This window comes from Corvus hawaiiensis, chromosome 5, assembly GCF_020740725.1.
Source record: "Corvus hawaiiensis isolate bCorHaw1 chromosome 5, bCorHaw1.pri.cur, whole genome shotgun sequence".
Taxonomy (NCBI): Eukaryota; Metazoa; Chordata; class Aves; order Passeriformes; family Corvidae; genus Corvus; species Corvus hawaiiensis.
This window is the reverse complement of record NC_063217.1, coordinates 53,632,528-53,658,091: the sequence shown is the minus strand read 5'-3', so window position 1 is coordinate 53,658,091 and position 25,564 is coordinate 53,632,528. Positions and strand designations below refer to the sequence as shown.

General features: G+C 41.8%; 1 protein-coding gene across 2 annotated transcripts in view; it reads left to right on the top strand.

Annotated features, from left to right (window-relative positions):
• The first annotated feature begins 2,088 nt into the window (after positions 1-2,088).
• BMPR1B (bone morphogenetic protein receptor type 1B) overlaps positions 2,089-25,564 on the top strand; it is a 234,450-nt gene continuing 210,974 nt past the window's right edge. The window contains exon 1 of one of the 2 annotated variants that reach the window (XM_048303638.1): positions 2,089-2,125. The gene's annotated coding sequence lies outside the window, so the exon portion shown is untranslated. The remainder of the gene's footprint in view (positions 2,126-25,564) is intronic. The other variant, XM_048303633.1, reaches the window with a different exon arrangement.

The following is a 25,564-nucleotide window of genomic DNA, read 5'->3' as shown; positions in this document are numbered from 1 at the left end:
TCATCATAGGTAAGAAGGGCATTCATTTTTGAAGGCTTGCTGTACGTTTTCAAGGAAATTGGTAAAAAACTTTCCCCTTTTGGCTGCATGCTGACATTGGAGTGCTATAGCACAAATCCTTGATTCTCCCATACTCTACTAGTAAAGAGTGAATTATTTTGGTGCCTCAAAGGAAACCACACTTTTCAGTTTCTCAGTTTGTCAGGGTGAAGCAAGGGTGTCCATAAGGCCTCTTTCTCATTGCCAACTGTTTCACTTTATGGCACTTTAAATTCAGTTATACCTTCCTTTTGTTCCTTTCCTATTTGTTTTTATGTCTTCTTTTCCTTTTCATCCCTCTTTATTACTTCCTGAGTGTGTGTTTTTCTTTTCTCTTTGAGTTCTCTCTTTTCTAGGTTCTTCTTGTCGGCACAGCAGTAATAGATATTCAGTTGTCTTCTAGGAGAGCCAGTACTTCTGTTTGTCTTGGTATTCTCTTTTTTTGTCTGTAGGAGGTAAATAGAAGAGGGAAACCAATTGAAAAGTGAAGTATCTCTGCTGAGAGGGAAACCTTGATTTCACAATAGACAATATACCTGTGTTATAATGAGCTGTGGCTAGGATACAGGCCAAAAAAAGTGTGGAGCATGAAGTGCACAAGGACAACTTGATACACCAATTTCACAAAATAGCAGTGCAGAAATCTTGCTGGAACGAGCTTTCTGCTGGTTTTTTCAGCATTTCTAAATTTGCCTTGGCTAGTAATAAGTCTTCCACCATGTCAGTCTCTACTATTAACTGAGGTATTTGTAAAGTGGAAAAAAAGCCCCATGCCTACAGTAGCAGGAAGAGGATAGGTTTGGGCCTAAGAACAGAGACAAGCAGCTGGAGATAGTTTGCCCTCTCCCCTGTGTCTGTGGCCCAAAATATTGGAGCAATATTCTGCAAATTAAACATTCTGAGTTAAAGGGGGACTGACTAGCTCCTGTACATGCGAATGTAGCGTTAATACGCCAACCCACTTGAAAAATGAGGGAGCATATTAACTTGAGTGTGAGAAACTGAAATTATATGAGGTTATAGTGATGTGCGTCTGCATGAGCAGTGAGTGTGGCCCAGCAGATCTGCCATGTAAAACAGCTGGTGCTCAGGCCAAGGTGTTTGCACTGGCTGCAGCCTCACCTCGTGCATGGGATGCCTGCTGGCCCCACAGAGCATTAGGTGAACTCCCAGGATGCATGTTTTGGCTTACTGCTTGCAGTCTGTGCACTGAGGTTGCTCCACCTCTGTTTTAAAGCGCGCTCCGGATGCACACTAAAATGCTAATGTAGTCATCCTTTGAACATTCCCATTTTAAAATTGCCTTTTTCTCATTATGATGGACTAAACTGTGGTCATAAGCTTCCAGTATGATAAACTGTTGATCTTTTATTTCCTTTAATCAAGCATAGAGAAGAGGGAAGCAGTAATAAGATAATGCAGAGGTTGAAAACCGTGGGCTGTCAGGTAGCACGGGGATGGTACTGGCCTGCCTGTGGGATGTAGTACAAGTTGCAGCAGGAGTACCCACACTGGGGCTGTGGTGCTGCCTACACTTAGTAATAGATTATTGCTGACACTCTAAACACTATGCAATGTATCGGCGTTTCATCTTTCAATTGCCCGTTCCCACGCTGTCCGTTTTATCTCGATCGTTAATTTAATCCTGGCAGTAAATTGCTTCGCTTCTCTTAAATCTCCCCGTCCCGCCAGCCAAGCGCGGGGGCTCTTGGCCGGGTGTGTGTGGAGACGGGCGGCTGGGTACTGGGCTGGCGATTAATGGACAGGGGCCACCTGCCCGTGCAGCTCCGGCCCCGCGGCTCCGCAGCTCCCCGGGAGTGATCGGGGGAGCGGCGGCCGCGGGGGGGCGGGAGGAGGAGGAGGCGGCCGCGAGTCCTCGTCCGGCTGGCCGGGTGTGCGAGCACTAGTGGGAGCTGGAGAGGGCGAGAGGAGGGGAGGAAGCCCCAAACCACCCCGAGCCTGAGCAGAGCGGCTGCGGGCCGGGCGGGGAGGGGGTGTGCGCGGCGGCAGCCCCGGGAGCGGCAGCAGCCCCGGGAGCGGCAGCAGCCCCGGCAGAGGAGGCGGCCCCGCGGAGCCTTCGCAGGCGGTAAGCACGGTGAGGAGCCGGAGCCGGGAGCGGGTGCTGCGGCGTGGAGATGCTGCGGCGGGGCGGGCGGGCACCTGTGGCCCAGGGTGCAGGGGGGCCCGGGGTGCCGGGCCTGCGAGCCCCGGGGGCCCCGAGTGCTGCCAGCCTCCGCGGGGGCAGCGCCCCGGACGCGCCCGGCGCCCTCCAGCCCCGGCGGGCGCTCGAGGAGCCGCGGCCGCCCGGCCCCCGTCCCGGCTCGGAGCACTCGCCTCGGGCTGCCCCGACCTTGCCCCGGGGGGAGCAGCTGCGGTGAGGCATGTGAGTGGCCACAGCCGGGAGCCTGCTGGCACCGGGCTGCCGGACCTGCTCGCTTCGGGCGCACGCTGCGCCTGGCTTGATACGATCGCGTTACGTGCGCGTCAGGAGCTGGCGATCCGCAGCGCTCCCGAAATGAACTTTTAAATCAAAACGCCGATTTGTCAAGGTACATCTTGTTTTGTAACTGAGGACGATGGAGGGCCCTGTGAATCTTTGGGAAGCAGGAATCTCTCGCGCAGCGGTATGGTATTGTTAACTTACAGACTTTGTCGCTTGTGATGGATGGACTGACGTGAACTCAGATTTACCGGCCAGACTATAGCAGTCGATGTCCTCGGTGATGTTCAGAAACATAGCGTCAGGCCACTCGATTTAAGAACCTGCTGAATGTAAATCACAGAAAGCATCACTGTTTAGGAGTGTCTTGTAGATAAAACCAGAGGTCTGTCTAAGCGTTCTGGGTCTGATGGTGCAGAAAGCAGTGCCTGAGGGGGAGTAAAAATAAGGTAGGCATGTAAGGATAATTCTCCAGAAGGCTCTCTCAGCATGCAATGATTTGCAGCTTGGATGCTTTCTAAGGGAAGGCTAGGGTCTTTGTAGCATTCAACTGATTTTTTCCTTTCCATGAACTGCTCTGAGTGCCCCTTGACCCTGTGAAAACTTTTAGCGACGTGCTGTGGCAAGGAAATTCATAGCTTAAACTTTACACTGTGTCAAACCCTTTGGTTTAGCATTTTGTTCTGAACCTTTGTTTGATAGTATGTATATCTTAACAGAGGGTTAGTGCAGAATTGGTCTCTGCTCTTCTGTGTCCCATTCACGCTTTTATAAACTTCCAGTGTGTTCTCTGTTGTCTCCTTTTCAGGCCAAAATGCTCTCTTCTACTTCGCTTGAAATTTACTTTAAGAGGAGGGAAATGAGCAGAGACATAGTTATTTTCTGAGATTGGATCATTTTGAATGTCAGGCATGTTAAAGTTAGGATGTTAAAAGCTAGTCTCTGGGAATAACTCGTGGAGGCAGTGTACATTAGTGTGACAGAATGGCTACCGTGTCATTACCTACAGAGGACAAAATCTCCTCTGTCTGATGACTAGCCTGGCTTACAGCACCAAGTATTCCTTCTTTCACTGGCAGAGGCTGCATGTGCAGGGAGTGGGTTTCTTTCAGAGGTTTTTGAAAGCAAGCGGAAACCCAACCAGCATTTTACTATTAGAGTGATAATGATGGATTCATAATGTGTTTGTAAGAAGATTCTCTGGTTCTTGTGTTGAAATTCTGCATTGTTAGGAAACAGTTTTCCAATTATTTCAAAATAAGGAATCCATCACAGTAAATACAACCTAAGGACCTTGACTCTCTTCCCACAACCTACTGCCCTGCTTGGCTTCAGCTGAGCTGCCCTTGATTGACACTTGTGCAATCAGGGAAAAAAACCCTCAGGCCTTTGGGATAGTTGTATCTGTACTTATCTGTGTATGTAATCCTGACTTATAGCAGTCCTTCCTGTGAGTCAGTATACCGAATGCTTTGGCTTCATGTTAGCACTTAAATACATGCTTAATTTTAAGGATACGAGGGGGGTCCATTTTAATTGGTCCACTTGTGTAATTAAAGTGATGCATGTGCTGGGGCCTTTGCTGCAGTGAGACTGGAGCATTCATCTCTTGGCAGAATCAAGCCCTCAAGTTTTGAAACTCCCTTTAAGAGAGCTTTGATTGGTGATGATGTAAACTGACAGATTCACAAAGGCCATTCCCAGCATCTAGTCTTTCTTGAGTGTTTCTGTCATTCTTCCCTATGTATTGTTTCCTGCAAAACAAGAGCTTCAATAAGTGAGATGCAATATCTGTTGCCAGGTGTAAGGAAACAATGAGAGGAAGTCTGATGCTCAGGTGGGAAATGATGTGTTACTACTCCCAAGAAATAAGATTAACTTTTTTTTAGAAGAAGGTTTATGAGCTGCTCTGTGTCTTAACTGCTAATTGCTTGATGCTGACTACAAAGCACTTGTCCAGACTGTAAATCCTGTGGGGAAGGGGCTGCTTTGCTTTGTCTTACAAATGTGATACTTCATGCAGTGTGCTGGGGAGAGTGGAGGGCTGCCTCTCGGTCCAGCCTGTGCTGCTGCTAACAACAGCCATTATGAGTAGTTCACAGCCTTTAGACAGAAAAGTCTCTAAACAGTCTTTTAACAGGTATTTTCTACCAACCTTAGAGTTATTGCAAGGATAGGATAGTATATAAACCAACATGGTTATCTGGGTTGTCATTACTCTTAATTTATGAAATTGGTGAGGATTTATAGATGTATTAGTATTTGACTCATAAGTGGCAAAATGAGCTGATCTGTGCGTTGTAAATACTGCAAATATAGAACAGAAACAAATTAGTTAGATCTGTTGGTGATACCCTGTAAAACGAACTATAAAATCTTAGGCTTACTGCCATTCAGATTTTTGTTCCTTTTCAGAAGATACAAGCTATTTTTAAATTGTCTCAAACAAACTGAGAATTCTTGCTTCTGATGGCAAAATTTGGAGGAAACTGATTTGAAAACACTGCAGCTTGGTCTAAAGTTCACGTGTCAAACTGGTTTTATCACTAGTGCATGTTTTAGATTGGGCTTGGTTCTGGTGAGCTCTTTCCTCTTGCTGTTTTGTATTTGGCTGAGGTAGCAAAAATGTAACAAGGGTTATAGGATAAGTTTTGAAAAAGTCCTGAAATTGTAACATTGTGATGATATCTGTGAATTGTACTGTGCTATATATCAACAACCTTGTTCTTTTGAGTGCCTTAAAGGAGAAAAGATTTATCTGTTACAGCATCTCTAAGTGCTGGACTCTTTTGTAATAAGGAAATGATTTTGAGGTAACTAAAATACCTTATAATGTAGTGTTTGATTACATTATACCAGTTTTTTCACGCGTCACATTACGGAGTTTACTTTTCTCTGCTTAAAATGTCAACACCTCATCAAGCTGTAAAAAACCAAACCTTTGTGATCAATTATTCTTTATGATCAGCCCATGCCGGAGTGTTCAGGCACGCCCAGGTGGGAGTGCGTACACAGTGTGCACAGAGAGGAGCGTGTATCTGTGTCTCTAGTAATACAGGCAATATGTTTTAACTGCTGTCATGCACAGACTGTGTTGCAGGATTGTGATAGGCAGCAAAACCCAAAGGAACCTCTTTCCTTTGGCATTGTGTCTCAAGGCCGGGGTCCCCAGTTTGTCGCTGCTCTGGCCTTTCTCTCCCAGGATCGCTCACGGGGGCTGTGTGCTCGGCCCAGCTGCCTGCTTTTCTGCTGCTTGTCAGAGTGAATATCTCTTAGGCCTCCAAGCCTGCGTCAGATTTGGTTATAATTGGCCAATAGACTCAAAACTTATTAGAGAGGGTCTGGCAGACGTGTTTATCCACAGATAAGTAAGTCTAAACATTGCCTTGGGAAAGTAGGCTGAAGGAGTTATTTTCTGTTGGAGTCGGGATGTAAAGCAAGTCCTCGTCTGGTGGTACAATGGCCAGCAGGGAGGGTATTTGCATGGAAGTCACGATCCCAGTTTTGAGCCGTATGTAATTGGTATTTGGAGTCATCTGTGGCAGCTTGCAGGACTGCTGATACAGGTCCACAGAGTTTGCAAACTCTGAATGTAATGAAGACGCTGGAGCAGCAATGTGAGCATGGGGAGAGCACCAGGGAGCATAGGTTCACCCTTTACATGTTCCAGAAAGCTTTTCCAATAGTGAATGAATTGTAGTATGCAGGGACCTGAATGACACAGGTCTCAGGAAGTTTCTTCCCTTGAAAGCGACTTTGTTACACATTAAAATTAATTCAGTGCTGAAGTCAAAATGCATTGCTACAAACCTCTACCCTGCGATGCCATTAAGCCAAAGACTGAAGTTTCACAGACCAGGATGAATAAAGGCACGTAATTAAAAACGTTCATTCTTTAAAGCTGCCACTTATTTCCTTAACACAAAAGTAACTGTTGCTGTTTTGCTGCAACAGAAGGAAATATTCTTTGCTGTTCAGAAAAATTTCACATCTAAAGTCTAAAATACAAAATGGATTATATATAAGACATATTTATAAAGTAGCCACTTAAAAGTTTTTAAAAGTTTAAGTTATTCAAGACCTATTCCCTGAAGCTACAAACGTATTTGTTCATGCATAACTTCACTAAAGAATACTTACGTGAATAAAATTATGCACTTACAGGTTTGTAAAATGAAGTCTGTAATTAGCTCTAGGTTAATTCCCCTGTTTCCTAATTAAAAACACACAGGTCAATTAAGGGTCAAATGAGACATTACCTTTGTGATTAACTTCCTTTGCAGAAATAGCTGTTCTGATAAATATTTCAATTTCACTATAATCTGACCTTTTGTCCAGTTTGCTTTCCTTTATCCTTGCCAATTTTGGCCAAGGAAAAAGAGTTGTATTTAAAACAGACCATGAAAAGATGAAATGCTGAATAATTTGGGCACATGAGTCTTTTAGGGGAAAAACTAGTGGGCGAAAGAATATTTATTTGCCTTGGATTGATAATGTGTACATGAGCTGGATTTGGCTAGTTAGTTAGTTTGTCTCTCCTAAGTACACAAATACAACTTACTACAAATACAACTTAACTAGATAGTTAAATACAGTTTTCTTCATGTGTCTGACAACTTCTCTTCCCCAGTAAAGTGGTAATGGAATGACATGCAGAGGTGTGCATTTGGAGTACAGATCAGAGGGTATACCCGTACGTACTTGCGAAATCTTTGCTGGTCAGATTTGCTTCCGAGCCCGCTGAGTGTAGGCTCTGTATGGATGGGAGAAGATTTGGACAAGGCAAAAAAATCTTGCTTCTGTGCCAGATGTATTGCAAAGTCAGGACAGTGTAATGGAGATAATGTTAATTAACTATTTGCATTTGCTACTGAAGTTGGCTGAATAGGGGTTTTTTTCCCTAACAGGGAATTTTTCTTCAGGCATAACTATCTGGTAGTTTGTTAAAATGAGTAGAGCAAGATTTTTATAGCCTGCAGAAATACAATTAAGTGTGTGCAAGCATCATAGACTTCTTTTATTCATAGGCAAGTCTTGTAGGGTCTTGTCCTTCCAGAGAATCAGCAGAGAAACCCTTCAAGCCGAGGAGGGTCGTGCTGCTTCAAGGACTGGCCATAGGATGGATCCGTGTCATCTCTGTATCTCTGCTTCTGTCCAGTGGGGTGCAGTCACAGGTATCCTTTTTAAAGTGTTTTGACACCCTGGGTCAAGAATGAGGTTGAGTCCAAGCTGCTGCTGTTCATGGACGGGATAAAACTGAAGTTACTCAGGAGATTGTTTTGTCTTTCATAGTTAAAAATATTAATGCAAATTGTCTTTTTCCTTTATTCATAAGCATTCCTGGGTAGGCATTCAGGGCTACTGCGTTCAGCACCTTGCAGCTATTGTGAACATGAAACTTTGCATCTGTGTTGTGCTTAGGATTTAAAATACTGGTAGGATTTCTGTCTGAATGATGGTAAAAAGGGCTTTGCCTTAAGATTGCCTCTGATTTCTGCATTCAAACTACAGTATGTTTAGCTTGGTGGTTTTTACAGGACACCCATCACTCTCGCATGAAGTCTTGCAGTAGGAAACATTCATAGAATCAGAGAACCATGGAATCATTAAGGTTGAAAAAGACCATCAAGATCATCAAATCCAACGGTCAGCGTAGCACCACCACCAGGTTCACCTCTAAACCATGTCCTCAGGTGCCATATCCACATATTTTGAACACTTCCAGGGATGGTGACTCTACCACTTCCCTGGGCAGCCTGTTCCAGTGCTTGACAACCCATTCCATGAAAAAAAAACCCCTGATACCCAATCTAAACCATCCTTGGGGCAACTTGAGACCATTTGCTCTCATCATATCACTTGTTACCTGGAATAACAGACTGACCCCCACCTGGCTACAGCCTTCTTTTAGGCAGTTGTAGAGAGGGATAAGGTCCCCCCTGAGCTTCCTTTTCTCCAGGCTGAACACCCCCAGCTCCCTCAGCTGCTCCTCACAGGACTTGTGCTCCAGACCCTCCACCAGCTCCGTTGCCCTTCTCTGGACTCACTCCAGCACCTCAATGTCTTTCTTGTGGTGAGGGGCCCAGAACTGAACGCAACACTTGAAGTGCAGCCTCACCAGTGCCCAGTACAGGGACACAATCCCTGCCCTGGTCCTGCTGGCCACGCTATTGCTGATCCAGACCAGGTTGCCATTGGTCTTCTGGCCACCTGAGCACACACTGGCTCATGTTCGGCCACTGTTGACCAACATCCCCAGGTCCTTTTCTGTCAGGCAGCTTCCCAGCCACTCTGCCTCAGCCTGTAGCACTTCATGGGATGATTGTAACCCAAGGGCAACACTTGGTACTCGGCTTTGCTGATTCTGTTGGCCTCAGCCCATTGTTCCAGCCTGTCCAGATCCCTCTGTAGAGCCTTCTTACCCTCCAGTAGATCAACACTCCCACCCAACTTTGTGCTGTCCACAAACTTCTTTAGATGGCACTTGATCCCTTTGCCCTGGTCATCACTAGTCACTGGCCTCCAGCTGGATTTAAGTGCCTTCACTGCTGTTTTCGCAGAGTTCTCCTGTTCATGGTGTGGACGTGTGCATTTCTCACTGGGTGGAAAAGTGGTTGGACAACTGAGCCTTTTCCCTTATCCCAAGAGGATCACTTAGTCTTTCCACAGGTATTAATCTCCTTTTTCAAGTTTGTCTTGCTGCAGACATAATCACTTTGTTAGAGTGAAAAAGCAGCACCAGCATTTTCCTCCAGAATCCTGGTATTAATTGGAAGTGGATGGTAAACCTTGCGGGGAGGCAGGGGGGTCTGTCTTGGGGTTAACTATTCACATAGGGCATGTGAGTTCTGCTTGCCAGCAGCACGTGAGCAGCAATGGCATCACGGAGATGCATGTTTGTATTTTGTGGAAGGAACAGGTTTGTGCTTTGTGACAGCTGTCAGAGCAGCAGGTAGGTCCACATTTGTGCCTTTGAAGAGGAGGAGGAGGAGTACATTTTAAACCTGAAGCTAATTAACTTTTCTCTGATAACCGTGTATGACAACAGTTTAGGCTTGTCTGTATTGCGTCTTCCTCAATTGAGTCAGAGCCATGAAAAACACACCTCAAAATATATGTTTACAATGGGGATTATGTAGTGTTGTTGGGCTGTTCAATGTAGTGGGGATGCTGCTGGTTGAGGATGTGCAGAAATCAATAGTTTACTCCAATTAAACATGGAAAAAAAATTAAGATAACCTTTATAGCTTTTTAACTCAGAAATCCATTGACAGGGAGTAATCAAACTTCTCCATAACTGAATTACGGAATTTCTTAGGACTGCTTCATTTTGAAGGAAATTTTCTCTCCTGACAAGAATCAACATGATCTGAATGACACACATGCCTGTGTTTTGAATGTGTGGAATTTTCTTGACTTGCTGTTTTTAAGGTTTCGTCAGTCCTTTAATTTAAGACAAACACAGCCCCAAAACCAAAGCAACACAATGAATAGTTTCTAATCCTCTGGGTTGTAAACTTTACTCTAATTTTTTAAGGTCTGAATCATGAGCTGTTAGATTTTGTGTGTACAAAATGCCATAGTTTTTACTTAACTTGGTGCTTAATTTGTGCATCAGTGTTTTTCTAGCTTTCTGCAAAAGAGTAGATTTTTGCACAGTTGATGCATAACTCAATTTTTCTGGTTCACCTTACCAGTTCAGACAACATGACTTGGAATGGTGTGAACAAATGAGAGCTTGTCAAAAGGGTTTGATCTATTTTTATACTGTCCTTTTGCTCTCAAATGCTGCACGTATATTTAAAATTAATAATCCCAATGTAATTTCTTTCCTTAGCAGCATTTCAGCAGTTTTGATGGACCATCCTTGGCATTTCTTTTCCCCTACAGCAAATTTCATGAAACCTAAACCAGTGTGACTCTACTTGTGTAGATGGATATATTCTCACAGGTTTAATCATTGATGCTAAATCTTGTTAGAAGTTGGTGGGGGCTTTGCATACAGGCAGGAGTTGTCTTACCTGTATTTAAATGCCTTTTGAAATGTTTGGTTGGGATTTTTTATGTTAGTCATACTTACATACTGGACTTGGCTCGAGGTGAAAAGTAAACTGCAAATAGTCTGATGGGCCAAAAGTAGTCCAGTGAAGGATAGATTAGCAATCCGAAAGCTGAGCTAAGCTTCTAGAAGTGTTTTGCCATAAAATTAATGACTTAAATGGGCAGTTGCTTTGGGAATAGTTGGAGCATTTGAGGAGCTTCTGTGCCTAGCTCCTCCTTCTATCTGTCTTGCTGAAAGATAGGGTCCTCAGCACTCTCAGCAGGTGGTGGGAGTGTGCCTGGTCTGCATCAGTGCAAAGGCACCTGCCTTGTTTTGTCTCTTGCCCCAGCTGTGAGGTGAGATAACCTCTCTCCCTGTCCTCAAGCAAAATGAGGCAATCCTCCTGTGAAGTGTGGCTTAGCCTAGCTGGCTAGCACAGCAGTGAACAGTTGAAGATGCTATCTGCCTCAGAAATTAATTCCTTTTCTCCGTGACTCTAGAAAAAGTTATACACTCAAATGGTGCTTAAGAGATGTCAAAGGCTAGAGGTGGAGAGGTTTAGATTTTATTTATTTATTTTGTGTGTGTGTGCAACTAATAGCCTAAAGAATACTTTTTTCTTTCATTTGAAATAGCAGAAGGCAGTACCCATGAGGTAGAATAGAGAAGATCCAAACACAGTAATACCAACAGAGGTCCTGCAAAGTTACCTCAGTAGGCTGGTAACAGTGGTATAACATGCAGAGCTCAACGGGTTATGTGGAGATACACTGCTACTAGGTGCTGAGATCCCCAATGGACTGAACACTTGTAAACTTCAGTACCCTGAAACAAACCATTGAAGTTGTCTGAAGGTACAGCCAAAGGTGAGTGCTGCCAGTCTAACCCTGGGGAGAGAAAGCACAGGCAAGCTTGCAGGGAAGGGTCAGGACTGTTACTGCTTCTGCTGCTCACATTGGCCAGGGACAGGAGGGAGAGGTTACTTCGGGCTGCAGCTGTCTGTATGCTCTGCTAATGGTTAGAGATAATAGTGGGCACTGGAAATGATGACAATAAAATCCTTGAAGGATGTGCACAGCAATACATGTGTTCATTCCTGGTGACATCAACTCTGGTGTGGATTTTTTGCTTTTTAGCAGATGTCCATCTAATTACCTGTTCTCTGTAGGTATAAGAATGGACTAAGCTGTGGCTTTTCTTTTTTGGGGACTGGAAATTATCACAGAAGAGTTGCTAGCAACTTCAAACTACATCTTAAACTGCATGCAGTCTGAAAGCTGTGTCATCAGATAAGGAGAGGTGGTTAGGAACGAATAATAAATACATGTCAGGAGTGGAGAAAGACAACTTAGGGAAAATATGGAAGGGATGATGAGATTCAGAAGTAGTTGTTCTGTGCAAAAATCTAAGGTGAAGCATCAGTCCAATACAGTAATTTCTTTGTGATGTTTCTTTAGTAAAACTCTTAGAGAAAATACATTTTCAAGTGAGATTTTTTTAAAAAAAATTACATATCTAGGTTGAATATTTTACTGTGCTTTGTTACATTAGCACTCCAAGAGAGAAATTATATTATTTTAATGGAAAGAAATAATAAAAAACAAATATGTCTTGCAAAATACATTTAAAAATTACTCCATTTAAATAGAATGAGACTGTATTGTTAAAGGTGTTGCAAATGGTAACTCTTTAATTGACAAGTGAGAAATAAAAGAAATGGGCTGCCTATTTAAGGAATGAAATAATTAATTGATGGAAGCTGGTATACTATTTCTGTAACAAATAGAAATGTTGTTTTCAGTTAAGTGACTTTATCTCCCTGCCTTCCTGTGCCATTTCAGTTCTCTTACAGCCACTAACCTCTTTCGTACATCCCCCCAGTTCCTTCTCTCTTGATGATATTCCTTCCTGAACAAAAGCAGCTAATTTCTGGGCTTGTTGTCAAATAAGCCAGTCTCAAAATTTTCAACTGTATTTATTTTTTAGAAGACACTCCTTTGTGTACTTTGAAAACTTTTATTAGCTTAGTGGAGTATTCATCGCACTTAATGATAATAATTTCCCATCCGATGATAAATGCCTGTTTATAGCAGCTCTTTCCCACATTCATTAATCAAGAAAGGTTACCAACACATTGATAAATATAACTTTGATTTTGGCTAAATGTATACCATATACACATACCAAATACATATACAAATATCAAATCCTGTTCATCAGTGAATGCATGACAGATACTCTTTAGAGTGCATAAAACCACTAGGAGTGTATGTCAAACAATAGAATACTCTTCTTCTAGACAATCTTGTTGAAATTGTCTTGCACACTCTTGTTTTTGCAGTGTTGTGGCTTTCCTTCTTCTGTCCTTGCTGGTCCTGACTGAATTAGGTTATCATTGTGGGGAATGCCTCCTAATTCCTGCTATGCAGGGCCTGCTTAAAACCAGTCCTTGCACAGAAGAAGTTAGCAGGAATCTATTTGCTGACTTTTAGCATGGTAGAACTCACGGTGGCATTCACTTGTGCCCGTTGTTTGAGGCCAAAGAAAGGATATGTGAAAGTAGTATGTTCTGCATCTTTCTGAGGACTGTAGGGAAGCCTCATTTTGTTGTCGCAGCCTTCTGGTGTTGCAAATGGAGATAATCCCCCGTGGCACAGATAAGTCATGTGGGCTTTATCTCAGTCATTTTCCTTTTCTAATCAAGATTTTGAGGCACCTGCACTTCCTTTGGATCTGCTTTCGAAAGTAGTGCTTGGGCTGGCTCCACAGTTGCATCTCTGAATGCTTTTTACAGTTTGTCCAAATAAATGCAGATTCTGTGACCTACTGCATTTTGCTGATCAGCTGGCATTTGCAAAGCTTGTGAACTGCACCCATGTAAACGTCAGTCATTCTTTGAGCCATAGCATTTCAAAAGTAGTGTTACCGTAGTTGATATAAACCATTCTGGAGGTGGTTTCCATGGGTGTTATTCTCTGCCTCATCTTTAAAGCTGCATTGTTTGTTTTTCATACAGGTCCATCTGATACTATAATTGTCCAGGAGACAGGGCCTGACAATAGGGAGAATACAAATCATGGTGAGCTCTTTGCTTTGAGAGTTTCTCAAATTCCTATCTGCCTTGAGTATTGTGATTTTTTTTTTTTAATATTATTTTTCCAAGCCCTTACTTTTTCTTCATGTCTAAAAGGATTTAAAATTTTTTTTAAACATCTGGTCATTACATTTCCTTGAGGAAGGTTTGCTCTCAAAATAGCATTTCTTGAAACCATTGTGTACTTTCTGTAGGTGGTCGTCAACATATGCTGGGGCCAGCTGATGGACTGACTAACAAAATTGATATATTTATTATTTTTTGAATGTATACATTTCTTTTTTCACTCAGACTTTTTTCCAAATGAAGCTTGGTATTGCTTGGTCATTGTGCAGCCTACATAACTTAGATCTGCATAAGTCAGCTTAACTTAAGGTTATTTTTTTGGGGTGACTTGATTTTTGTAGCCAGAGGCATCAGTGCTCAGGAACTCCCCAAGGGGGTTCCAGTACAAATAAATAGCTGACATTTGTTATAATTTCTGTTTTTACTCTCTCTTGGCGTATTTATGATCCTCCCTGGAAACTTGAAGGATCTAGGCTGAGCTGAGAATTCATAGTCATAAAAGTGAGAGTGGCAAGTTAGTAAATGCATCACTTGGATGTAGTAGACTAGCAACTATGATGTGCAGTCCAGCTGGTTTTACAGGTAAGTCTAGGGAATCATGCCACATGTGGAATTCAAGCATGGAGTTTTTTCTGTCCTTCCACACCTGTAGTATCTCCAGCATGATGCTTACCATGTCAGTTGGCTATGATCAGGCTATGATACGGAGACTGTTTCCTTAAAAAAATATCTAGAGAGAGCTTTACCAAGAAGCTTTTTACCTTACTTACCAGATGTGTCTGTAAACGTGGGTATGTCTCTCATCTCGTCAGAAATTAATTTTGACTTTGGGAGTTCTTACACAAAACCTGTGGGGTGCTGCCTTCTTACTGCCCCTCAGAGAAGGTGCACTTGGAGGCAATGGGCACTGGGAGAAACAGATAAATTGAGGCTTTTCACACCAAATATTTAACAGAACTCCCTGTTTGATTCATCTTCAGCAAAACTTGTTTATTCAGATTTAGGATCTAGCCCTTAAATCTGACCCTGCAGCAGTCAGCATGTTGCCCTTGTGCTCAGGAGCAGGCAGAAGGGGTACTTGATGAGAGGGAGTTGCAGAAGTTACGCTCATGAGTTATAAGGAAAGAATTGCAAAAGATGATAGGAAAGGTCTGAAAAGAAAGCAACAGCTGATTTTGTTCAGTTCAAAATGACCCTGCCAAAAGAGGCAAATGATATCACAAGCTGGAAGGTCATTGTTTCTTTATAGACTTTTAAAATACGTTTTTATCCAAAAAATACACTGAGAAACTTGAATGATGATGAATAAACCAGTTTAAACTCATGGGAAACAAGCATCCTAGGCTATTCAGAAATCTTCAAAACTACTGACAGGAAGGAGATCGAGCTTGATCTTGATGGATATGATCAAATACCTCACTGTTACAGTCAGGTATGTGCTATGGTGCATTTTCCAGTGTCCTATTCTGCTTGACCAAAAAGTCTGGAAACACAGAAATTACAAAAGCTGACTTGCTATTTTACCAACCTCAAGAGTGTGCAGTGTCATTTGCCTTGTTATTTTCTGTTAAGCAGCTTTTCCCAGCTAGAGTTCTTATATCATCAGCTATGGGGATGAATCACAATAGAATTAATAGTGTAAGAAAAAATAGGGTTTTTTTCTGTAGGATATGTAAATTATTGTAACTGTGGGTAGTTGCCCATTTCAAAACAAAATTGAGAGTCTGAATAATTCTAGACGCCCTTCCTGTTTATGACGCAGACATTCTTGGAGTGCATCCTCTTGCCTTCTAACACTTTCCCACAGGTGAACAGGAGATTTTGGATAAAAAACTTTTTGGATAGAAAAGTTATTATTTTGTTATTCCACAGATGCACAATTTTGTTTTCAGCAAATTAGCTTTCTCTTCTGCTTTTTTCATCCTGTGTCTTGGGCTATTTGAAGCTCTCCCTCCCCCATCTTTGTCTGCCCTCATTGAGAATATGTGGAGGAAATGTGGGGGACAAACTTGTGTTTTTAAAGAAGATCCATTAAATTCAGACCCTTTTTTCATTCCTCGTAGCAGCTACTGGTTTTGCAACCACAAATTATTTTTATGAGGTATTTTGGTTACTTAAGGACATTGTTTTGAAACATTAATGTCATTTTTTATTAATCCGGTATATAGTCAACTACTGATGTCCCGTCATGGAGCCAATTCTTCAGCCTTTAGGGTTCTTTTTGTTCTTACTCTCCAAATTCTCCTTTTTTTTTTTTGCTTCTGTAGTGTCAGGTTCTGGGTTGGTGCTGCTCAGTGGTTGTCAGACTTTCTGACTGTGTTCCAGTATTAAACAGTGAAGACTCTGTACAGGTAGAGATCACATAGGAAGAGGTTTTTGTCCTGTCCACAGAATTCAGTTTGGCTGTATTGAAGTCTGCTGACTTTTAGCTGCAAAACCCTAGCAGTTTGTGGATTACAGTTGATTAAATTTTCACTTGTAAGTTATAAAATAATCACAATTTTCACTCATCAGCTACAAAATCATTTTCACTGGTTATACTGCAGTTCTGTTATTTAGCTGTGAAAATGACTTTTACTTTAGATCATAATGCTGTTAATTTTTGTGCATGATTTCAAGTACAATATTGACTGAATTCCTCTTTTTTTCTCCTGTATGAGATGGTTTAGGATGAGTGTTTAAAAACAGTCTGAAGAGCAAGGAAATAAGTTAGATATGTAAACCAGAGCAATTCCATTAGCAATTTCTATGTCATTTTGATAAACTGCTTTTCCATTGCATCCACCAAATACTTACTTGGAATGCAGTAACCTATTCAGGTTTGGGGGTTTTTATTTTATTTTGTTGTGGTGTGTTGTATACCACCCCCTCTGTACTTCCATGTTGCAGTTGCGACTGGTCACTTTAAGTTAGTGTCACCATATGCATGAAAGGTCTCATCTGCTGTGTCACGTCCCTGCAATTTTTCCATGGGCAAAGTGTTTTTGCAAGGAGCAGATTCAGGTGGTCCCTTTATGTGTGTGTAATGCCTGCTAAATACATGGAGTTCGACACAGATGACACAGTTTTACTCCATTTCACAGAGCAGAAGTTGCGTTTAATTTAGCTGTATCCATGGCACTGATGGGTTCTCGAATGCAAGAAGCATTTTGGCCCCTTCTGTGGCTCGGGGTGAGTGCAGATGGGAACCTTTACTTAACCTGTAAAGTGTAAGTAAACAGTGGCTGTATGGCAAGTCCATCCCATATAGGCAAAACAATTTTGTTGTTATGTAATTTCAGACATGTTGCCTTGCAGGATTACCTTCTACTCAGCAACACCCTTTTTGTACAGTTCTCTTGCCTCGTGGATTCTGACCCTTCAAAAAAGATGGTTCATCTAGTGGACTAGCTGTTAAAAGAGAGTTATTGTGGATGTGGAAGTGTATCTCAGACAACTTGAGCACAGTCAGAGCTAATTGTATTCAAATACTGGCTTTGCTCCCTTTCAGTGGACTCCAGCTGTTCCAGTGGACGCTGTTTTTTATCATTCTGCTGGACTACAGAGTATAAGTGTTGAGACTACAGATGCTTTTATCTTGTATAAGTTTTCAAAGACTTTCCCTGCTGGCAGTTTACATTGCTCAACCTATTCTCTTTTATGCTTTCTATATATAATATACATGGCAGCCACTGGCTAGAGAATCATATGTAGCAGCTGGTTGCACTCTGTTTTTCTTTCAAGATCTTGTGCGAAACTTCAAAGTTTACATCAACTTACAGGAGAAATAATGCCTGAATATCAAAGGGAGAAATGAGCAGAGTACTCAATAAATGTTGGTGCTGGTCTGAGTGCTTCCATGCTGCCTTGAACACTGCTCAGTTTTTTCTTTAGAACATACAATGATATTTACATTACCTTTCTCTAATTTTACTATTTTTCAGAGTTCATTTATGAACTGCCTTTAATCTACTGAAGGAAACTAAGATGTTTTTATGATGTCATTGGGTTCTCATTAGTCAAACTTGCTTGTTTTTTAATAGGACCATAATTTCATTTGGCAAGCCAAAACTTTATCTTACCACCCCTTTACCTTTCTCTCTGCAAAGCCCAGGAAAGTCTTTGTCTGAACATTATGTTTCAAAGCAAAACAAGAAACCCGTAGACAAAATAATTCAACTCCCACTTGCAAAGCTGATAGGGATGGCTGAGCACTCTGTCTGTAGTGTTCCTGGGGAGTCCTTGGCTCACTCAGCATTGCAAGCCCCCCAACAAGACCAGAGTAGCCAGGTGAAAGCAGCCACAGGCTCAGCAGTACGGGTGAGTCACAGCTCCACTCCTGGGTGGTTTGAGAGCACTGGTGAAGAATATTTGGATAAAAATAAAAATGACAACTTCTGGTTTAAGGGCTACAGAAGAGAGCAACTTTGGAAATAATTACCATGATTTATGAGCTATTAGTTAATGTGGTTCACCCATGAATTTGGGAATTAGCACTCCCCTGAAGTCTAAAGAAATTAAGTGAGTTGTAATTCACTTGAAGACAGGTTACTAAGTATAATAATTTAGCTAGGAGCTAAGACTCCCACACCTTAACTGCCAGTGAAGTCCTTTTTTTATTATCTTTCCTACTAGGATTTCTAATAACCCTTTCTGACAGGGAAAGCTGTGTCTGGGCCTGTCCATTTGATTTTCATCTTTCTGTGTCATGCATTGGTTATGAACCCCAGTTAACTTCAATTCTCTAGCACTTCTCCCTAGTCAGTGGTGGGAAGTGGACCCTCCTGAAGACAGTTCTGTTTGTCCTATCTTAACATTAATGTGTTTTAAGACAGAGCAACGAATACTTGTAAGCCCAGGGTCCTTTTCTCTGAGGTATCAAAATAATATTAGGGCTTGTAGGTGAACATATGTAGGAGATAGATTACACCTTTTTAAAAGGAAGTATTTATTTGATCTCTCCAGGAGTGCCACTCCTCTCTATTTCGTTGTTGTTATGAACTATTAATATTAAGGAATGGTTTGAGATGCAGAGGTTAAAATACACCCTTTTTAAGGTTTATGGACCCCAACATCAAAATCAGCTTTAGAGATTAATTTCTTCTTCTTTTGAGGAATCCTACTTAGCAGCTGACTACTCCAGCCGAAGCTACCTAGGGGAGGGAGCTCCCTGTGCTCTGGGCTGCTGTCTGAGCTTTTCCTGGCAGCAGATCAGTGAGACTTCCTGAGTCACTTTCCAATTCTCTGCCTTTTAATCTCTTATACAATTCCTTTTGTAGAGGTAGCAAGTTTCTTCTAGAGGCTGAATGCCTGCTTTCTCTTCCTCCTGTATGGAGGGTGTTTTCTGATGTTTTTTGTAGAGGCATGAGGACATCAGTTTTCAATTCCAACCTGGACATCATCACAACTGGGCTTGACACTTCCCTTAGCAGATATGCTGCTTTTTCCTCCCTGCTATTTGTGCCTTCTTGCCTCTACTGTGGCATGCTGGTAGACAACAATCAAATGCCCTCTTAGGCTTTCTTTACTGAGGTGTGTTAGCCAGGGCAGGCAAGGGCAGCGTCATGCATTTTTATTTGCTCTTTGCTTCCTGGAAGATGTAGCTGCAGCGAGGCACTAAGTGCCTTTGTAGTGATTTGTAGTGACATTTAGCTGTGGACAAACTCCAGCTGGCAGCTCAGCCCCATGCAGCCACTCACTCACCAGAGCAGGAGAGAGTGGAAGGGGGTTAAAGGAATTTTACCAGATAAAGGAAAAGCTGCACTGGTAAGCAAGGAATTAGTGCACCGTGTCCTGTGGGCTGGCAGGTGTTCTGTCATCTCCAGGGATGCAGGACTTCATCACATGTAACAGGTATAACAAATGCTATCACTCTTAATGTCCCCATTTTCTTCTTCTTCCCCCACCTTTTACTGCTGACCATGATGCTGTATGGTATGGAATATCCCTTGGGTCAGTTGGGGTCAGCTATCCCAGCTGTGTCCCTTCCCAGCCTTTTGTTTAGCAGCAGCCTGCTCACTGGTGGGGCAGTGTGAGGAGCAGAAAAGGCCTTGACACCAGTAAGCTCTGCTCAGCAATAATGAAATCATCTCTGTGTTATCAACACTGTTTTCATCACAAATCCAACTCACAGCATCATATGAGGAACTATTAACTCTGTTGTACCCAAAACCAGTATGTGTTTTCTCATCAGTAGGGTGGGAATATGAATTGGGCAGGTGGTGGGCTAGTGTAGATAAGAGCAAGGACTTGCAAAATGAAAATGTGATCTGTTTTTCAAAGGCTGGTGTCCTCAGTGCAGAGCCAAATCAGATTATTTCTGGTGTGATGTGCTTTCTCTTTTGCCTTTTCTCCCCCCTCAGCAAGGTTAATTACTCTCTCTGTATGTGTGTCCACATTATTGAAATTCCAGTGTTAGCAGCACGGGACTGCTGTTACGTGGTGTGGCAGTGACCCCTAACCATTAGAGTGGCTGTAGTGACGCTTTCAGCAGAACATGTCCGGGTTTTACAGCGCCAGCTTTTCCCCCCTGGTCAGTCTGATTCAGTATTCTCCCCTGATTATAATCAGGAGCACGTTGCAGGGTCAGGAGCACCTGTCTTGGGATAAGGGGGCTCCTATGCTCAAGGCTACTGAGGGCAAATAAATGGTGGAACCTCTAAATACTTTAAAAGCTTCCTCCTGTTTATTTGTTGCTTGCATCTAGGCAATCCATTTGTCTCAGGAGTTTCAGAATTCTAGACACCTGACTTGTTGCACCATGCATCTGCTTCCCCTTGCAACTCTCAGCTGCAGGGTCCAGCTTGCAAACTTCTGAGCATACCTAAACAGGCTGTAGGCAAAAGACAGACTAACTGCAATAGAACTACATGATATTGTGGTATCAAATAGTGTTTCACAGAATCACAGAATGGGTCAGGTTGGAATGGTCCACAGTGGGGTCGTCTGGTCTGACCTTCCTGCTCAAGCAGGATCATCCTAGAGCATGTGGCACAGGATTGCATCCAGATGGTTCCTGAATATCTCCAGTGAGGGAGACTCCAAAACCTCACTGGACAATCTGCTGCAGTGCTCAGTCACTGATGTCTAAAACCTCCAAATCCCTCTTGGTACTCTTACCAAAACCAGGTGTTAACATGTTATGTGCTACTGTGGTAACATGGAATGTTTTGGGCAATGATAGGTGGGGGCTGGGGGGGTGGGGATTTTTTCCCATGCTTTGCTTTGCCAGCCTTCTCTCCTGTATTGCTGGAGCAGAGGGGATGCCCAGGTAGGCTTATTCCACTTGGAAAGTAAATGGGACTTTAGGCACGAGCTGAGAGCCAGGCATGGCTTGGTGAAGAAAGGTTGATGGGAATAGTACTGTGGGTTTTGTAGTAGCACGGTACTCTCAACTTGTAATTCTGGTGTTGTGCACATTTAGTTATGAAGACTGAGATGCCTCTCACAGAGAACTGGCAGATGGAGAGGGACTTCAGTGGGAAGTTGAGATGTAGTTTTTCTTTTCCCACAATTTAAGTGTTTTTTCTGCCCTCATATGGCCTTGCATTGTTTTTCACCATCTTTTTTTTTTCCCTTCTAGTACATCATTTTGAAGATTAAATAATAAGATTCTGGTGAAGCATCTTCCATCATATTTTCCTGTAGTGAACTGTAGCAGAAATGATCCTGTGGTGAAGTGAAAGTGCAGATGAATGGCAGTAACTGTGTCTGAACCCAGCCTTGATTCTCCATACCTGCTGTTACCCGAGTAAATGCATTATTCAAAATTTACATGATACTTTCCCAAAGGCAATATACTTGAAAGCAATGTGTGTAATATAATGTGTTATTATTCCAAAGCTCTGAAAATGTCCTTTTATAATTCTCCTTAGCAGTATAGTTTATGTGATGTGGAAACTATTTTCTGACACGTGTGCCTAAGCAGTGAGCCCTTTGTTAGATCCAATTAGAATTTCTCCCTTGATAGAGTGTGAGGCTCTAAAGCGGTGTTATGCTTGGCCGTGGACAAAATTAATCCAGTCAGTTGGGACTCCCTGCATCAACCTTCTGTGATCTCATGGTATGGAATCACTGATATGTGCTTTTTACATTCAGCAAATTCAGGATTCAGTGTGGGAGGCAATAGCCAAGCCACTTTTCTGGCGTAGCAAACGGAGTGTCAGCACATTTCAAAATTATTACGTGAATATGAGCTACTGTACAATAACACTTTCCCCCACAAAGTGGTATAACTCCTCTCCCACTGGTGAAGAGGGTTTCTTATTTATCTTTTCTTGATTTTTTTTTTCATTGTGTGATGAACATGCTATAGATGTTTTTTTCTTGAAGATACTTCAGTAGCATTTAGCAAAGCCTGATGTGTTTCTTCTGCACTGCAAATTGTGAAAAAAGGCCCAAACCCCAAACATTTTGTTGATTGCTGATTATTTTGTTTGTTTTAGCAAGTGTTTGGTTTAGCAAACTGTTACAAAGGATTGTTTGAGAAACTTAGCTTTAGGTTGTGTGTTAGGCACATCAATATCAGATGGGGTAAAATACTTTCAAGTGTCATGAATTGTTTTTTCCCCATGTAGTTTCTGTACTAAAATCTGTGAATGGAGAGTTAGCTGCTGCTGATGGTTTGCTAAAGCAAGAGTGGTAAGTGTGATTTAAATCTAATCCAACTTTACAGTTCTTCCTGAGAGTTTGTACGAAGGCCAGAATTGTTTTGATTGGTTTTGATCCACAAAAATCTCTGTGAGTCTTGAAACAACTCATCAGTTTATTGTGACATCTAAATGCTTTTAAACTCAACCTTTGTTTTGCTGATTAACTGTGCTCTTCTAGTAGCCCCCAGAAGGAGCCAAATGCTGTACATCATATATAGGAAGCATGACCCCTACCTTGAAGACAACTCTAAAGAAGCCCCAGGTGCCACATACTAATTGTGATACAACATTTTGTGAAATGCATATAGACAGGCACGTATTTAAATCATCTGGACAGCTGTGACAGAGTTGGATTCTTGACATATTTCTTCATGTATGAACAGTTGCAGTTACTTTTCAGGTTTCCATTTTTTAGAGTTAAGTAAGGATGGTACTATCCAAGAAAAAGGACATAACACATTTTAGTTATCTAAGTGTAAAGTACAATTTATTGCAATTAGTAGCTTTAAGTGAGAATTTGAGGGCTAGAAAATCTTAAGTTAGCTCTGCAGCTATAGAGTGATGCAACTATATTTTATTCTGGAGGTATTTTGCCTTTATCTGGAGGAATTCAGCTACAGAACAAGTTTTAGATTGTCCTGAAAAAAAGTCATCAGTAGATGACTATGCGATTTACTGATATTAAAAAATGTTCCTGAGTGTAACTGGTGTACGTGGGCTGGAAGTGTGCAACTGATCAAGCAGATGCTAATTTATGTATCATGGGTTGTGCTGTTTTGTACATAAATTTTGATATCTTCTTTCTCAAGATGAATTGAATTTCACAGTGTTGTGGAAAGCATGCCCCTTTTAATTTTACAAAGAAGCCTTTATGGTAACTTACTTCTTTGAGATTATAAAAGGTAGTTTATTTTACTGTTAACTCAACAATACATTTTTATATACCTTATACCATGAAAAAAAAAATCTTTAAATACATTATTTGAGTGGAAATAATTTAATTGAAATGCTTTTTGTAAGACTTAAATATTAATTTTTATTAATCAAAATTTTAGTATTATGCCATAGCTAGTGGAGATTTACCGAGTCTGAGAGCAACATCATTTTTAGCCCTCTATCTGTTCTTAAAAAGAAGTTTTGATGAATCTTTGGAGTGAAGGTAAAGTGGCATGGGCCTCACTAAAGCATGCCATAGTAATTCCTATTTTAAACAACCCTACCTGTTACAACTTTGTAGCTTAAAAAATCTGTTCATAAATTACACTGTGTTATTGGGACAAATATTTTGTCAGCTTTGATTTTTCTGTACTGGGTTTACGTTTCCCATTTAGAGAAAAAGGTGACCTTCTGTCTTGATTATTTTCTGGTCACGTTCTGCTGCCTTGCTGCAAATGTGTTTTTTACTTTGTTCTTGAATCCTGTTGTTCTCTCGACTCTCTTCCTTCATTCCTACTCTCTGCCAAGCCCCATCAGTTGCGCATCCTGTGACGCTTGGGTTGCTTTCAGGTTTGCATGGACATGTGGACAGTTTGTGTACTTTCCTCCCTTGTGCATGGCATCATGTATTGTAGCATAACTACATCTGTAAACACAATAAGCTTTTTGGATCATTGTAACAACTTTGCAAAATCATCCACGTTGGCTGTGTTACTACACAGATGTCGGCGCCTTATCCAAGAGATGGGACAGTCACGGTTATCACGATTTATTACTTAAAAATCAACAAGGCATCAGTCTCAGAGGCTGTGATTTAGTAACAATTCACCATAATTGAGAAAGTCACAGGTTTCAGAGTTAGATGGCAATTTATAACTTTTTGCAATAAGCAATTGACACAGAACTTTGTTTTGACTTTATAACCTATCACCTTTGGTATTTTTTACTGCATTGCGTCTGTTTCACAACCAACGCCTTGCTAGCTCAGGTACACACATATACTTCCATTATAACAGCCACATTCTTAACTTAAACTATAAAATCACATTACTATACTTTAAAACCCTTCACCATATCACCCAATACATTTTCTTACTTATAACTATGGAAACCTTGGTTTATAATTCTTCTGCTTAAAGTCTGTATAACTTTGCCATTATCTCAATCCAAGCTCTTTCCAGGGCTGTAAATCAAACTCATTAATGCCTGTGGAAGTTTCTTCTTCTCTGTTTCCCGCACATAGGTAGGGTGACTCTTTGAATGTAGTAAATAAAATATTTTGGGAGTTGTCTTTCAGGTGTGTGTTTATGTCAGTGTGCTTAGGGGAGGAAAAAGAGGGAGGTGTGCACTTGCTGGGAAGGAAGCTGTAAACCACAGTTCTTTGGGCGTCATCTGCATAGTGTTGCACTGAAGGAAGCTGTGTGCAAGCAGAAGAGCGTAGGTCCCTCTTTTTGGTAGACTTGCAGCTAGGAAGATGATGTTTCACATGAACCTTTCACTGCATTTGCATTCAGAGTGTGCTTGACTCATTGCGTTGGACCTCACTTCTGACAGTGGTATGGTGCTGGAGGTAGTGGCAACGGATCTCCTGAGAAAAAGGACCTGCATCCAAGAGGAGGAATATGGAGTCATGACATGAGCGTTCAAACTGATCTGTTTGGGACTTATGGGAATACCCAGGATACAGGAACAGATGGAATTCCCCTCAAGTACTATATAAATTTACCAGTTGGTTACCACCACCTACTTCCTTCTTTCCTTTTTCATGGAAAAAGCAAACGCACACTGGGAAAGTTAACAAGAAACCATTTGAAGGCTTTATTCTTCCAAAGAGGAAGGGAAGAATGAATACTTTTTTTTTTTGCTTATCTTTCACATAGATTTCCTTCACGTTTCATGTTCAGGAAAGAACGCGTTCCATAATACCTACTTCAGCCCTGGTTGAGAATTAGCCTTTCCACTCCTGGGCATGTATTTTTCCTTTACTGTATGGTATTTAGCTGCATGCCATACATAACCCAGCCCAACTCTGTTCAGGCAAGATGTTGCATTTATGTTAGTGTAAAGCGCCAGGCACCAATGTAGCTGGGCAGTAACTTTGCCAGTTGAGCTGTCCAGTAACGCTGCTCCACGGAACCACGTGTCAGACACATTGTGCCTAAGGACTTTCCAGTTGAAGTCAGTAAAATGAGTGTAATATGGATCTTCCATACATCCTTGTCAGGACAGAACTTGACAATATTTGAAGTTTCCTGTTTGCTTTATTCTCTCTTTTCACATTTTGGGTTTTCTTGACTCTTTGGGCTTTTTTCTTTGTA